This window comes from Dipodomys spectabilis, unplaced genomic scaffold, assembly GCF_019054845.1.
Source record: "Dipodomys spectabilis isolate Male_0828 unplaced genomic scaffold, ASM1905484v1 ptg000019l, whole genome shotgun sequence".
Taxonomy (NCBI): domain Eukaryota; kingdom Metazoa; phylum Chordata; class Mammalia; order Rodentia; family Heteromyidae; genus Dipodomys; species Dipodomys spectabilis.
The window spans coordinates 441120-456353 of NW_024870696.1; the positions used below are offsets into that span (position 1 = coordinate 441120).

General features: G+C 41.4%; 1 long non-coding RNA gene across 1 annotated transcript; it reads right to left on the reverse strand.

Moving 5' to 3' along the window:
- Positions 1–541: 541 nt before the first annotated feature.
- On the reverse strand, positions 542–11046 carry LOC122103854. The gene is made up of 3 exons (XR_006146842.1): positions 11036–11046; positions 9014–9021; positions 542–630 (listed from the first exon to the last, which is right to left on the reverse strand). It is a non-coding gene; the product is annotated as an uncharacterized LOC122103854 (long non-coding RNA).
- Between the last annotated feature and the right edge of the window lie 4188 nt (positions 11047–15234).

Here is a 15234-nt window from a genome sequence, read left to right on the forward strand (position 1 = left end):
AGGTCCCACTTATATTTTAAGGAACAATAAAGAATGGATAAAACAGACCTTAGGAATATTACAGAGTAGAATAGAGCATTATTTCTGGTGTGTAGTTATTCCTGGATTCTTGGATATTTGAATTTCACTTCTATTCTTGCTGAAGGTGTCTACCACTCCTTCAGATTACCTTTGCCTTCTGGGAAGGCCTGAAGAGCCACCTATTCAGGCCATGTGCTCTGTGACTCTGTGTCAATTTTCAGATTTGCACATTCTTTTTTTCTACATCAGTTTTATTAAACACAAATAACTTTTTCTATCTGTAGTGGCAAATGGTTCAAATAATGCTGAACATGAATTCTTGACCAATACAAGGGCTTTAAATATAGAAACAAAAATAAACTTTCAAAAAGTTAAAGATAAGGTTATATACAGACAAGACCTGGAATCTATATGCTGATTCCAAAACTGCAATGCATCTGTGAACTCTGCGGTGAAATGAGAGCATTCCTCCCCTGCTGTGGAGAAGGGCTGTCACACAACATTCAGTCAGCTGAAGATGGACTGGTAGAGATGTGTCTATACATATATTTCAAGTCATTTTTGCTTGTGCAGAATCATCCAGCTCTTCCCAAGATTGAATGAGCAGTCCTGTGGTTTTCTTCCTTTTCTATAATCCCAACAAGGCTACAAGAAGTTCTTAAATAGCATGTGATAAATTCTTAAGCTCGCTTGAGACCTTTAGGGTTTCTGTGATTCTGTTTGAGGACTTTTATCACAGTGCTACAAAAACAGCTGCTTAATGACTGTCAGATTTCCATGTCTAGAAATAGGGTGACTACAGGCCTCTGGTTACCTACAAGACCAGAGTGTCTTGGGGATGACTGTGAAAGTCCCTTTCTCTAATCTGTAAAACCAGGATTCAACCTCACTGTACCTCTTGGGGTGTTTACTCTAATTCAGAATGTTCCCTGTATACTTAGTCAGTGTTGTTCTGTCCACAGCCAGCCAGATACCTGCTAACATACATAATGATACAACACAGTGTGTAAGTAGAGGCATCCCATCTGTGTCTGTCTCATTTTAAGTGAAAAACTAGGCAAAAAGGTTTTGTTTAATTAATTTTCTAACTGAGTACATTTGTCTGTCTTACTAAACTATGAGCTCCTTAACAAGCAAGAAGCCATGTCTGTCCCAACACTTTCTGAGTAACTGGTACATAATAGACTTTCAATAAATATTTGGAGAACTAATGCATGTTAATTATAGACTTGCCTGATTATACAGTTTTGCCTCAAGACAAGCCAAAATGATCCACTTGAACACCAGAGGGCGCTGTGAGATAAGCACGTTTTTAAATTCTAGGAATCTGCAATTAATTTGAGATTAACTAGAGAAGTGCTCTGAAAATTTATTTTCAATCTGGAGGAAGTAGCATAAATAAAAATATAACTTAGTTTTATGTGCCGACACCCCCTCTTTTGGCAGGCCTCTAAAATTACCCTCTACTGGCATTAAATACATGACTTGATTCAGGCTTTGCTGGAAATGTAGATCTATATTTAAAAATAAAAGCCTTTGGGGGAGTGTGGATTTTTTTTTATAGACTATGGTTTTGTACAGATCTCTGTGAAAGTATGCATTGTATTTTCTTGCAAAAGCTTGAATCTCAGGATCAATCACATAGAGGCCTCAGCTCTGAAGCATTCTCTTTACTAGCTAGATCTCCGTGGTAACAGAGGGAAGCTGCTGCTGCAGTACATTCAAGCCCTCTTGCAAAAGGGGTGTGCTATCTATCTGGGGAGAGGCTTAGGGAGGGGCTTTCCAGGGTTCTCTATGTTGCCATCTTTGCTGTTCTTTTCTGGAGCCCCTGGTCAGCATTCCTCCTGTTGGGAAGGCCCAGGAAGCAGGGTCACTATGTCCAATGGCTCCAGATTAACCTACCTCTCCTCCCTGAACCTCATTAGAAGTTTCTAAACTCCATACATCTGTAAAGAAGAGGAGAGAAGAGGCATTTCAGAATTCTGAGTTGCAATTAGAAATATAAAAGGATAACCTCTGAAGTTCACATAAGCTGCATTCTTTTTCTTTCTCTTCCTTTCCTTCTTCTCCTTTCTTCCCTCCCCTCCCCTCCTTGCCTCCCTCCCATTTTTCTTTCTTTGTTTCATAAGCCTGAATCAAAACTTGGTGGTGGTTCATCTCATTCAGAGCATTTTGATCTCAGTCTCTAGCTGAGGTTACTTTTTCTATTGTAGTCCCTAGCAAGAGGTTTCTTCACAAAGATCTCTCAGTGGTTCCTGCCAAAGGAATAGTTCTTCTGCCCAGAAACTCCAGATGCATCAGCCACATTTTACTTTGACTGTGTATGGTGTATTGTGTCCTCCTTTGAGGCCCTAGGAGTGCAACCTCCTCTCCTTCCTGGCTGGTACGGCTTGCATTCCTTCCCACCACTGCCCTGGTAGCCCAGTCCTTTTCATCTTCTCTCAGTAAGAACTGCTGTGCCCACTAAGGAAGGATGAGAAGATCAGGTGTTGGTAGAGGTACTATATATGATTCTGAAAAATGTGTCCAAAATAAATGTAAGCAAAATCAGACTGTTGTTTTTGGTTTTAGGATTACTGAGTAGAGGTATAAAATACACTTCTTCCTTTCATTTTCTTCAGACATTCACTGCTATATCAATTAGCTCAGGCAGCAGTATGGAATTACTATGGTGGGATTTAAAGGGCAGAAACTTACTGCTCACAGTTCTGGGATGGGAAGTTCCAGGTACTGATTGGTCCCATGATTCAAGTTCTTTCCCTGGCTTGCCAGTATCACCTTCTAGTTGTGTCTTCTCTTGGTCTTTCCTCAGTGTTGCATGGACAGAGAGTGCCATTGAGATCCTTCCTCTTCTAATATGACACTCACCCTACCCATAGTAGCTCATTTAACCCCAATACTTCCTCCAATACCTAGCCTTCAAATTCAGTCACATTGGGTCAGGGTTACATGGACAAAGAGCATGCCATTGAGACCCTTCCTCTTTTTTTTTTTATGACACTCACCCTGCCCAGAGCAGCTCATTTAACCCCAATACTTCATCTAATACCCTGTCTTCAAATCCAGTCACATTGTGTGTTAGGGCTTCACCACATAGATTAGGGGTGAGGAGACAATACCATCCATTATAACTGGATTCCTTGTATGTGCTGAAATATGGCTAAGTTCTGGGGAACCAAACATTAATAAGATGGGACTCTTTCCCTCAAGGAACTCAGTCACTATTACTCTCCTTTTTGAACTCCAGAAGCACGTTCATAGTGCACCAGTGGAGGAATACTTGTCATGTAGAGTGCAAAATTTACACTAGGCAATTTGCTTAAGGATGAAGAGTATCAAGAACTTTGGATAAAGTTTTCAAACAATCATTGTATGTGTATTATTTGTCCTGAAGGCCTCCACCAACATTGGAACAGATAACACCAAAATTGCATTGTACACCTCTCCATGAGCATATTATCTAGCTAGGAAAAATATTTTTGTTTTTTTGTAGTATTGGGGATCAAACTTAGAGCCTTATGCATGCTAGATAAGCATTCTCCCAGTGATCTGCATCCACAACTGGCTAGAAAACAGAAGATATACATATGAAATATTTTGAGAACAAGGCAGTATGGTCCATAAATGCTGAATTATAACTATGTTGTATTTTATTTGTGTTTCTCTACCCTTTATCTTGATCCTCGCAATAGAACTGATATTATTATTATTATTATCTTGTCCTCAGAAGATGGAGGGGTTACAACACTGAGTGGCAGAGTGATGGTTCTGTGGTAGGAAATGAGGGGGTGGGTAATGAAGAAAAGAGCCAGGTCTCCTGACACCTTGCTCATTGTTCTTTTCACAGCACCATATTCCCTCTTTCTTGTTTGATACAGAGACATATGTTAATGGGTGTAAAAGTCTTTGGAAGGAAAGAAGATGAGTCCTAGAGGGAGGCAGGACGTAGTTTATAATATCCTCTTATACTCTTGGACAAATGTATCAAAATGTCAAGCTATTTGGGATGGACAACTCTAAAAACCATATCCATAAGCAATATATTTGCAGAATTTTATTTCAGAGGATAAAGACATTTGTGTCTTTATGTGGACAAATCTAAAATAGTATTTAATAATAAGTGAGCAAAAGCCCAGAAAGTGTCTTCACTTATTTTAATTAAATTTGTGTTGGCTTGAAGAGTTAACTCTGGGAACCTTTAAATGATCATTTTACCTTAACAAGGAATGGTCTCCCTCCCACCCCCTTTGGTTGGTCATGGGGCTTGAACTCAGGGCCTAAGGCGCTGTTCCTGAGCTCTTTTACCACCTTGAGCCACAGCACCACTGCCAGTTTTCTGGTGCTTAATTGGAAAAAAGAGTCTCATGGACTTTGCTGCCTAGGCTGGCTTTGTACTGTGATCCTCAGATCTCAGCCTTCTAGGTATCTAGGATTACAGGCATGAGCCAGCAGGGAATGAATGGACTTATGCCCCAAATATCTGCCAACCTTTTTGATATTGCTTGAAATCCTGCCTTAATTCTAATTCTGTCTCAAAGATGTGATTCAGTTTCATTTGACAAACCATTCTGTACCACTTCCATGCACAAGACACGAGAATGATTTCGAAGGAAAATAGTTTATTATCAGATACAACACATAACATGAATCAGTTTAAATGTTCTTTTCCTTTTTCTCTAGTACTGTGGATTTAACTCAGGGCTTCATATTTGCTAGGTAAGTGCTGTACTACTGAGCCATACCCCCAATCTTTTTGCTTTTTTGGTATTGTTAGTTCTTTTTCTTCAGATAGGGTCTTGTTTTAACTTGTATAGGCTAATCTTGAGCCAAAGTCCTGTTTCTGCCTTTCAAAGCTGGGATTAAACCATGCCTGGTCCTGAATGTTCACTGTTACTGTCTGTCTTTCTTTTTTTTTTTGGTTCTGATCGTGGGGCCTGAACTCTGGGCCTGGGTGCTGTCCCTCAGCTCTTCAGCTCAAGGCTAGTGCTCTACCACTTGAGCCACAGCGCCACTTCCAGCTTTTTTCTTTTTGCTTATGTGGTGCTGAGGAATCGAACCCAGGGCCTCAGGCATGCAAGGCAAGCGCTCTACCACTGAGCCACCTTCCCAGCCCCTGTCTGTCTTTCTTTATGTAGACTAGCAACAGTTTGTAGATTGACACCTGTGTGCAGACCACACTTTGAGTAGCATGTGTTAATAGCTCAGATAAAGAGTGCTAAGAGCCTAAACCCCAACCATAGCCCAGGTCCCTTAGTCAAGATGGGTTGTCTTATGATATTTTAATTACCAGTAAATTATTTCAGTGAATGTTTATTTCTTGCTCTTATTCCTTTCTCAGGAATTAGCTGGACAGAACCCTGCTATCGTCATGTGTCAGCACCAGTGACGGCAGGGGCATAATACAATTCAATGTTTCCATCCTAAGCAGCACATAGTACTTCTGCCCACACTGCATTAGCGAAAGCTAATCAGGGCACTGCCCAGCTGGACTTCCAGAAAAAGGAGAAATGATGTTCGATCATGTTGCTCTTCTGAAAAGGAATATTCAGAGATGGTAACTTCTAGGGAGTGGGAAGGAAAGGAGCTGTGTCATGGGGCTGACTGCACAGGAAGACAGTGAGGACATTGTAAGAAGAAAGGGCGAAGGGCACAAGCTCGGCCCGGGGGAGAAGGTGTGCCTGGATCCTGAGGGGGAGGGGAGAGCTCAGAAGATGCCTTCCCCACTTTCCTGCTGTGTTCTGGTCTTTCATGGATCAAGAACATCCAGTTACTGGAGACTTGATTTCTCTCTTCCTGAAGCCTCATGGGCTATTCTATATACTCTTATCCTTCTCTTTTATTGTCTTCTTAAGAATGGAGGAAGAAAGCATTCTATTCTGCAGTGCAAGGTATTTACTTGATCCATGAGAATATTTCTAAAGGAAACTAGTCATACATGAGTAAGTGGATGGGGCTGGACTTATGAGGACTCTGGTGGGCTTCTGTAGTGAGAGATTCTTCTCATGAGTCTAACAGATGTATAGGTCTCAGGGGCTTTAAGGATAGCATTAGTATAGGAGAGCATTGGCTGACTGGAGCATCATTCTACAGTGCCCTAGCCACAAAAGTCACCCTGGGTCCCTTCCACAGGGTCTTTCAGTTCTGAATATCTCTTAATTCTTTCTCTTGGACACTCAGGAAATACTTGGCTCTGTCCTTGAGCACCATGGGCAGGTGAAGAACTTTCTGCCTAAAGGGTCCTCTCTATCAAGCTGTGCTTCTTTTTTCTCTGGCAGCTCCTCAGCTTGCTGAGTGAAGAACCTTCCAGCTAGGAGTCTGTGGAGGCAGCCCACCCTATACTCTCTTGCCAACATACTCATGCTATGAGACCCATGATTTTGATCCAGTGCCTCTCCTCATTTCCTCTCATTCCCCCAACTCTTGTGTTGTCTTGCTTCTACACAAGGAGGGCAGTCAGACAGGATCAGGACAGAGAGAATAGACAGGAGTCTGCTCCACCAATGACAAAAGTCTAATTCTGGTTTTGCTCCCTCTTCATCTCCCAGTTGCCCTTCCCCCGACTAGTAGTTTCATCTTAGTTAATGCAAAAAAAAAAACCTAACTTTGGCCATTTTCAGATCTATTTTACTCCCAAACATATTATTTTTGCCAAGATTTCAGGTTTTAGAATTCAAAAGCCAGGAATTTGCCTCTTTTCTACTACAGTGTAATCCACAGGTCCCTGAGTCAGTGCGCCCAGTAAGAGAAATCCAAGTTGGATTGGAGGGGCTGGCATTTGACACTAGCCTTCTTTTAAAAAATACTTTATTTTATTGTAAAGGTGATGCACAGAGGAGCTACAGTTATATAAGCATGGTAATGAGTATATTTCTTGTCGAACAGTGTTTCCCCCTCTCTTGTTTTTTCCCACTTTCCCTCCCCCCACTCCCCCCTCTCCTAAGTTGTAAAGTTCACTTCCAATGTAGTGTCTCGTGAGTATTTCTGTTGCATTGGTTCACCCTTAGTCCTTTGTCTCATCATTTTGTGATTCTCTTTACCTTCCCCAAATCAGATAAACATATATACATGACACAGGGTACCAGAATCAAAAACAGTGACAATGGGATAAACCAGAGGAAAAAAATGAAAGAAAGAAGAAATCATTTCACACAGTACATGAAAAAACCCTCTTGTTTCCATATCTTGGAGTTCATTTCAATGAGCAAATTCTTTTTTTTTTTGGGTCCAGTCGTGGGGCCTGAACTCTGGGCCTGGGCGCTGTCCCTCAGCTCTTCAGCTCAAGGCTAGCGCTCTACCACTTGAGCCACTTTTTTCCTTTTGGTTATGTGGTGCTGAGGAATCGAACCCAGGGCGTCAGGCATGCAAGGCAAGCGCTCTACCACTGAGCCACCTTCCCAGCCCCCAATGAGCAAAATTTTATATGATCATATGTGCATAGCTGTTGAGCTATTGTGAACCTCTGCTAGAACTATCCTAGGCATATACTAGTTATTAAAAATGAGGGAAAACCATGGAGCCTATGTTTCTTTGGGCCTGGCTTACTTCACTTAATATAATTTTTTCCAAGTCTTTCCATTTATTTATGAAGGGGCGATGTCATTCTTATTGAAGCATAAAATTCCATTTTGTATATATATAACACATTTTCTTGATCCATTCATCTACTGATGGGCATTTTGGTTGATTCCATATCTGAGCTATGGTAAATAATGCTTCAGTGAACATGGCTGTGCTGGTAGCTTTAGCATGGCCTTGTTTGTGATCATCTGGGTAAATGCCTAGGAGTGCGGTTGCTGGGTCATAGGGGAGCTCTATGTTCAGTCTTTTGAAGAAGCTCCATACTGCTTTCCAGAGTGGTAGAACCAGTTTACATTCCCACCAACAGAGTTGTAGTGTCCCTGATGAGGGCCTTCTTTCTGCATCATCCCATGATAGAAATCAGAAGGGCAAGAGAGAGTAAGAAGAAGCCAAACATGCCTGTCTTTGATCACATCAATTCTACCCATTAGTTTAATCACCTGTTAAAAAATACTACCTTTTAGTCTTGTTATATTGGTAATTAAATTTCAACTTTAGCTGAGTGCCAGTGATTCATACCTGTAATTCTAACTGCTCAGGAGGCCTGGAGTTCAAAGCCAACCTCAGCAAAAAAAAAAAAAAAAAACTACAAGACTTTATCTCCAGTTAGTCAGCAAAAAGTTAGGCTGATACATGGATTGAGTGTTCGAGCACCAGCCCTGAGCAAACCAAGAAAGCAAACATCTAAACCATAATAAAGGTACAGGAAGAAGAAGTGTGGGGACACTAAAGATAAGCTTTTCCCCTGGAAGGTTTTCTGGGGCTTGATCTTGTTGCTTCTGCTGAAACAGTTTTTGGTTCCACATTAGGGAATGTTTAAACTCAGATAATTTGCACAGAGGCAAGACAACCACCAGCTATGTAATTGGAGACTTACATCAAGGAAGGGACATTTGCACTGCAGGAAAGCTGTCCCTGGGCATTTCACTGAGATTAAAGACAACCAAGCACAACTTGCTCAACACATCACATTAGAAACTTGTCCTGGGACCTGGCATGGGAATTAGGCTTCTTCTTGAAGACATAAATAACCTGAAAGAGATGAAATATTACCTAGTGTGCCTACATTGGAGAGTAGGGTGGCATAAGAACTTTATTCTCCTCTGTGTCCTCAAAGTTTCGAACAACATCTGACATAGTGTGGATTTCTGGACAGAAGTTTTTAGATGAATGCATATAAATGAATGTCATGGGATAATAAATGCTAGGCTGTAGGGAGAGAAGAGGAGAGAGCATTGCAGGAAGGCAACTTTAGTTATATTGCTCAGGAGTGAAATAGCTTTCCTCTGCTGGTGACATATGAGCAGAGAGCAAAATGCAAAAGGAAACTGTGTTGTTCAAGTAACTGCAGGACTATTGAAGACAAAAGGGAATGGGGAGTACAAATGCCTTGTGGTGACAGAATCATGGGAACCTGCATTTCTAGTAAGTTTTCTCAGATGATGCCTGTAGAGCAGGTCCATGGAGCATACTTTGAGACACAGGGGTCTAGACTAGCATTTGACCGGGGAGTCTGGAACCAAAGCAGAGAAAACTGAAGAGCTGAAGTGGTGTGAGGTCATTTTCATAGGCAAAATAATTTTCTCTATAAAAATGTCTAAAAGAGGAGCTATTAAAATATCAGTGTTTCCTTTCTCAAGCTCTATTTTTAGGTGACTTAATACTTCTTTTTAATTGTTCCATGTGTATGCACTACTTTTTTTTATTGTGAAAATACCGTACAGAGGGTAACAATTACATGGGCAAGATAATGAGTACATTTCTTATCAAGCATTGTTGCTTCCTCCTTTGTTTCCCCTGCCCCTTCCTCCCCCCACCCAAAGTTGTAAAGTTTCTTTTTCAACATAACAACTTGTATATCTCATTGTTGCAATGGGTCCACCTGTATCCCTATTTAAATGGTTTGTTTTTGCCCTTCCCCTCCACAAATTATACCGACATCAAATACAATGAAAGCAGGGGTTATACCATGGGGGAGGGACATACAAAGCAACAAAGAAATCATCTTATAAATATGTTACAAACAATCGCAAGAAAGAAAAAAACATTTGAATACTTATCTTGGGGTTCATTTCACCTAATATCAACTTATCTGACTGTTTGTTTGTCTCAGACATATACTAGTTATTGCAGATAAGGGAAACCATGGGACCTATGTTTCTTTGGGCTTGGCTTACTTCACTTAATATAATTTTTTCCAAGTCTTTCCATTTCCTAATAAATGGGACAATGTCATTCTTTCTGATGGAAAATGTGGTATAAATACACAATGGAATTCTATGCCTCCATCAGAAAGAATGCATACACTACTTTTATATTTAGAAGTATTTTTTGGAAAAAAGAAGTATGTCAATGTGGACTGTGTTTGGCAATAAACAGGTCACTGCTCAGTAAGAAATCATGCACAGTGTCCATCCAGAGATCTTATGCAGAGTTCCTAGCAACTGTATTCATAGTAGCTGGAAACTGGAAATGTCCTGAATACCAGCAGATGAATGGATAACCAATCCATGCAATAGAATACTATACTGCTCAGCAAAGAAAAGAACAAGTTACTTATAAATGTCACCATTTAGATGAATCATAAATTTTCTGTTGAAGAAGAGTTCAATAAATCCAAGCTAAAATGTTCATGCTATATGAATTTATATGAAGCTCTAAAAAACGGCAAGCTAACCTATAGTAACAAAATAGATTAATGGTGGCAGGAGGCTCAGAGTGCAAGCACAGAGCACCAAAGAATATGAAGGAAATTTTCTAGGTGTGTGTGTGTGTGTGTGTGTGTGTGTGTGTGTGTGTGTGTGTGTGTGTGTGTGTGTGTGTGTGTGTGTGTGTGTGTGTGTGTGTGTGTGTGTGTGTGTGTGTGTGTGTGTGTGTGTGTGTGTGAAGGGAATCACCAGTGTGTAGATTATAGTGGTGCTTCCTTGGGTAACTGTCATTTCATAACTCATTGTTAATAGATTATGAAACTATACCTTGGTAGAGTTTAAACTAAAAGGCCAAATAGAAAGATGAATTCCTCCCCCCCCCCCAAAAAAAAATAAAGAGATAGTTTGATGGAAAAAAAGAAAGATGAATTCCCTCCAAACTTGTTTCCCCTGGGTTGCAGGAGAAGCAACCTAATCTTCCTAATCCCTAGTCTCAGAGTTCATCTCTGGATGTCTTCTACAAGGTACAAAGAAATTAGGAAGGATGTTATGTATGACTCACATGGATTTCACATTGTAACCAACTGCCTAATGTGTACATATATATATTTATATATTTCATATTGTGTGTATTTATAGACACCAAGGCCCAGAGCTTGATATGTCTGTACTTCTTATTTTTCTTTTTTTTTTTTTGTCGGTCCTGGGGCTTGAACTCTGGGTCTGGGCGCTGTCCCTCAGCTCTTCAGCTCAAGGCTAGCACTCTACCACTTGAGCTACAGTGCCACTTCAGGTTTTCTGGTGGTTTATTGGAGATAGGAGTCTCACGGTCTCTCCTGCCCAGGCTGGCTTTGAACTGCGATCCTCAGATCTCAGCCTCCTGAGTAGCTAGGATTACAGGCTTGAGCCACCAGCGCCCGGCGCTGTACTTCTTATTTTTCTAAGGTTGTTTATGAGATACTTAATGTACATCATTGACAAAACGAAGATGCATCATGTAGTCTAGCTATGATTATGGGTAGATTCTGATGGCAGAAACGCTGCCAACCTTTCCTTGCATGGAGGACACAGATTGAACAGTAGGTAAGTGTTTCCCCCACCCTCTGAGAAGGGATTAAAAAGAGAACATGCCACCTTCTCAGACCTTTCCACTTCTTCTAGCTAGAAGCTGCAGAGAGCTGCTGGAAGATGGTAGAACCACAAAATGTATGGATCCAGGGCCCTGGAAGGTGGCTGTTACCTAGGAACACCTATGTTGATATTTACTATTTTCTAACATAGAAACAAACTTACTTTGGCTTAAGTTCTTGAAATTCTGGGCTTATTTATTATAGTAACTTGCATGAATGACTATGGTAAATAGGAAATTGAAATGCTGAAGTAGGGATTCATGGAAGAGAAGCCTAGCAGATATGCTGCATTGGCTTAGATTGGCTGTTGGTGACGCAGACACTGATAGAAAGAGGCTGGGAAGATGGAGATCTGTGGGAGAGGTGAGAGAGCATTTACTAGGCCAGGGCAAGTGCCTGACAAGCCTCTTATCTCCAGAAAACAAGTTAGTTGTTACTACAGATGGGCTCTGGCAAGGCTTGATCTATGCGTACAGAACGGCAGAGGCTACTTTGGAGAAGAGAACTGCTTTCTGTCTTCAGTCTGTACATAATACAGCTGCACCAGGATCTGAATACCACAGACCCATTTACATACCTCAGTCCAGTAGATATGAGATTGTGAAATACTGTGGGCTGACCTCTTACCTTAAGGATTTTCACCACTTACAACTAAATATACTGGAAGACTTCCAATGCTCTGAATGATGCAGGGACCGAATGGGGGTTTCTTCAGAGGACTAGGGAGCCTTAGATTTTGGTTGCTCATGTTACCCTCAAATCCATGAGTGAACAAGTCTTTGCAGTTCTCACGCTCAGCTTCATCTTTGTGAACCACCATGGTTCAAATTTGGTCTATCCTATAGTAGCTGGTCCATTGGGCACTGGGATAATGCCATGGGCCAGTCCTGGACTTCAGTACCCATGCCTTTCCTACTGACGAGTTAGCACACTAGATCTGTGTGGCTTCCCCAGACAGCCTTGTTCCTGGCAAGAGAGAAGATGCCCTGTTACCCCACAGCCTCCATCAGCTGCCCTGCAGGGAGGAGGTTCCCCAGTCCTGAACACACCATTGTGTTTGCTGAGATGGCTTGTTTTTATTGCCTCTGGGTTTTTAAACAGTCATGCTTTGGGCAAAGAATGAGAACTCACAGCTTCTTATTGTTTCCTGGCACGAGCCTAGTACCTTTTTAGTTTGCTGTTATTGCTTCTTTGGCTCTGCAAAGCCTTTATCTAAATATAGCACAGCACAACCCTATGGACAGGGCTGGAATCAGATAAAATTTTCTTTTCCGATCAATCTTGTTTCATCTTCTCTTGAACACTACTTACTGTTCTTTTTCTGAGTGCCAAAAGTAGACAGAAAAAAAGGCGATATTGAGTCGTTATGGAGCTAGATAAAGTAGAAGTGAAACATAGCAAGGCTTTCTAAGGTCACCAGGCCTTCTGAGGTCATGAGGCCTGAGATGTTGCTACTCTGGTTACTGGCTCTGCCTGTGACATTGGGCCAACCATACAGTAATGATCGTGGAAAGGTTACAGTCCTACCCACCTGGACTGGCTATTCTACCCTGCCACTTATTTGTGGTTGACTCAGATAAGTTATTTATTTTCATCTATACAAGGGAATGAATCTGATAGGACTTTCAACTCTTATAGGGACTAGAGGAAATATATAAATTATTCAGCACATTTTCAAGAAATAGTAGGGTTTTTATCCAAGTTGGCCATTTGGGATCATAGTTTAAATTTCATTTCCAGGAGAAGCAAGCTATATCCATTAATTGATATTGTGACAGCTTTTACCTTCCTAATGAATCAGATTCCAGCCTCTGGTGCTTTCTTTAATATTGATGGGAGATCAAGTTGCTAGAGCTATGACATGTAGTGATGAGCTAGGACTCTGACTATTATCTGAGATTCAAGTCCTGGTATGTGAACATAAGCAAGTCATTTTAACTTCTCTGAGCTATGTCCTTTGTCGCCAACTCCAAACTGACATTTTTACTGGCTTCATTGCTTAGTATAATATTTCTCCCTGGGACACAGAAATATTGTACCAAACCAAAATCTGGGAGATTGTTTGGGTCTAGGGGATTGAAGCAGTTCCAAATGGGATGGTGGATGCGTTGCAACATTGGTTACATGCATGTTTATTAAATCTGAATTCTGAATTCCAAAGCTCACTTAGATTTACCTGTGGTACACTTTCATGGGGCTTTTGAGCCATAGTAACTTCATGTAAATCTCTCAGAAAACTTATTAGGTATTCTTATCATCTTTGGAATGAGCCATTTTGGGGGAGCAGAAAAATATCATGCCATTTTATATATGAGAAACACATGAGTTGAAAAGCCACAGAGCTCCCCTGTGATCAGGTGGGACATTGGCAACATAGTTCTAACATGCAATGCCATGCACAACAGAAGCAGTTTGGTTTCCCACGCTGGGCTGTGCAGGAAGCCTTGGTAGGGTATTGTTAGATTCTTGAGCACAGTTCTGTCATTGCCAGGCTTCTTATTGTGATGAGCCCAGGATGCTGTCTTCACTCGCCATGAATTCCATGTCCATTGACAAGCCTCTTACCATTGGAAAATTCCCATTGCATTGCCTGCAGTGGGGCCTAAAATTTACGCCATAAGTCACCAGGTTCCTGAGGCTGCCCATGATGGGCAAAAAGTGAAGTACAATCTTTCCTTTCTCAGCAGAGAGCCAACCCCCCCAGAGAATGGGGCTGTTTTAATGGAATACAGATCAAGAAAGTTCTGAACTGTGGGATAGGTGACAAGGGAAAGAGAAAAGAGGTGTGTCACCATCAATGACAACCCTGGGTGAGCTGAGGAACTAGTCACCACATTGGAGGTGACCTCTAAGAAGAATGACATCAAATGGAGACCCAGAGTGTTTCTCAGAGAAGGAAAGAACATGGAGGGGCCATTTTCCTGTCTGGCAGTTTAATTCAGATCAAGACCTGGAAGGGAAGATCTTTGAGGAGGCCAGGATAGTGAGATATGTGGCCAAGATATATAACTGTGTTCTTGTTCTCCTCTGTCCAGGGCTCAGCACTGTGGCCTGGGACGTATTTAACTGAGTTTCAACTGCTCTATTTTCTACCAACCAGTCTCCTCCTGACTCTTCTATGACCAACCCTTCATTCAAATGAGCTCTCCATATCTCCACTCCTCCTTTTCCCCCTTGCTCTTCCTATTCCCTTTCTTCCTATTCCTTTTCCCCCTCCCCTTCTTCTTTATGGAAGTACTGGGTTTGACCTTCAGGGCCTTGTGCTTTCTAGATATACATTCTTCCACTTAAACCACGTTCACCAGCCCTTTATCTTTCAGTTGTTACATAGGGTTTTCCATTTTCACTTAGGTCTGGCTTTGGACTGCAGTCCTCCTACATGCTGCCTCCCATGTAGCTGGGATTACAGCTATGAACCATTATGCCTAGCATAATTTTGCCAATTTTTTTTTTGCCCAGGATACTCTTCCATTGTGAACTGTGATGCCAGGCATGAGCCAACATGCCTGGCATGTCCACTTCTCTTCTATGAAAAGAAAAAGCAATACCAATGACAATTAATGGTAACATGACGTTGGGGGAAATAACTCTGCTTGTTCATTAGAACAATGTGGAGAATGTCTTTGGCATCTCAAACTTGTACTGAGGACATAGTGATGTTGTTCTTACCTGAATTCTATCCCCTTGAAATGCTTATATTGAGGCTCTAACCTACAATGTGCCTGTATTTGAAGTCATGATATATATGGAAACAGTCAAGTTAACATGAGGTCATAAGGTTAAGGCCTTAATCCGAAGAGGTAGAGGAGGAGAAGGAAGAGGGGGAGGAGGAAAAGGAGGAAGAGGAGGAAGAGGAG